Source organism: Pelmatolapia mariae, linkage group LG10_11, assembly GCF_036321145.2.
Source record: "Pelmatolapia mariae isolate MD_Pm_ZW linkage group LG10_11, Pm_UMD_F_2, whole genome shotgun sequence".
Lineage (NCBI taxonomy): Eukaryota > Metazoa > Chordata > Actinopteri > Cichliformes > Cichlidae > Pelmatolapia > Pelmatolapia mariae.
The window spans coordinates 65,104,831-65,106,479 of record NC_086236.1 but is presented as its reverse complement, the minus strand read 5'-3'; the positions used below and the strand labels follow the sequence as shown (position 1 = coordinate 65,106,479).

The window sequence follows — 1,649 nt, the reverse complement described above, 5'->3', positions numbered from 1 at the left end:
ATGGCAACAAGTTCCCCTTAAGACGCTGCCAGTCCTATCTGAACTGACAGAGGTTTCTATATTTAAAAGACAAAAAAATAAAATAAAAAAGAATAAATCTGCTTTTCAATTTGCTTTAAAGCGGTTACTTACCCTGCGGTGCTTCAGGTGCTCACATTTAGCTTCGCTCTCCGCTCAGGAACACCGCTCAGCGAGAAATTGGCTGTCCGTCCGCGGCATCCAATCAACAATTTACGGCAGACCTCCCCCCAGATTGACCTCAGTCGGTGGGCGTAAACACCATCAGGGGTAAAGTCCCCCTCCTCTGTCGGGTCAGTGCTGCGGGGGTCTGACAGGAGATGGAGGACGATGGAAACTGTTTGAGGAGAGAAGAGGAAGACGAAGAGGGGAGGAGGGGGTCGTGTAGGTTTCACAGTTTCAGTTAAGAAATAAATCACAGAGCCAACTTGCGCTCACAGCAGACAGACTGTAATTCCATTGGTTCAGGTTGATATTAAGGGGCGGTGCGAAAACCAAATTACGCCTTGTATTTATATTTCTGTTCTATCATTTTAACTGTGTGGTTTGTGCAATGTTGTTTTCTGCAATTGCTTATTTTAGTTTACAGAATAGGGTAATTTGATCAATAATGAGTTACAGTATTTTAATATCATCCCTTCTAATATTTAGGGTCTTCATTATAGGTACTTGGACAAGATGACTTTGGTTTCTACTGTCCCGACGATATTACTGAATGTAGGTCAGGATGCATAGTAAGTTAAGTGCATAGGGTTTTTTTGTTTTTTGTTTTTAATTTATTATTTTTTCCATTAATTTATATTCACCCAGCCCTAAGAAAGAAAATGGTGAACACTACTGAACTAGAAATCAGGGCTATAATATTACTATCCAGTGTTGGGTGGCATTACTCTTAGTGTGTTGTTATATTCCAAGCTCCTATTAAAAAGTAATTCATTCTATTTCAATTTTATTTTATTTATAACGCGTCAATTCACAATATTTGCCGCATGGTGTGTAATATACAGGTCCTTCTCAAAAAATTAGCATATTGTGATAAAGTTCATTATTTCCTGTAATGTACTGATAAACATTAGACTTTCATATATTTTAGATTCATTACACACAACTGAAGTAGTTCAAGCCTTTCATTGTTTTAATATTGATGATTTTGGCATACATAACTCATGAAAACTCAAAATTCCTGTCTCAAAAAATTAGCATATCATGAAAAGGTTCTCTAAACAAGCTATTAACCTAATCATCTGAATCGACGAATTAACTCTAAACACCTGCAAAAGATACCTGAGGCTTTTAAAAACTCCCAGCCTGGTTCATTACTCAAAACCGCAATCATGGGTAAGACTGCCGACCTGACTGCTGTCCAGAAGGCCATCATTGACACCCTTAAGCAAGAGGGTAAGACACAGAAAGAAATTCCTGAACGAATAGGCTGTTCCCAGAGTGCTGTATCAAGGCACCTCAGTGGGAAGTCTGTGGGAAGGAAAAAGTGTGGCAGAAAACGCTGCACAACGAGAAGAGGTGACCGGACCCTGAGGAAGATTGTGGAGAAGGACCGATTCCAGACCTTGGGGGACCTGCGGAAGAAGTGGACTGAGTCTGGAGTAGAAACATCCAGAGCCACCGTGTAC

At 40.3% G+C, this 1,649-nt stretch overlaps 1 protein-coding gene across 1 annotated transcript in view; it reads right to left on the bottom strand.

The window, feature by feature from the left end:
• Positions 1-301, bottom strand: part of drd2l (dopamine receptor D2 like) — a 21,141-nt gene extending 20,840 nt beyond the window's left edge. Inside the window, exon 1 of the mRNA XM_063486223.1 lies at positions 133-301. The gene's annotated coding sequence lies outside the window, so the exon portion shown is untranslated. The remainder of the gene's footprint in view (positions 1-132) is intronic.
• Between the last annotated feature and the right edge of the window lie 1,348 nt (positions 302-1,649).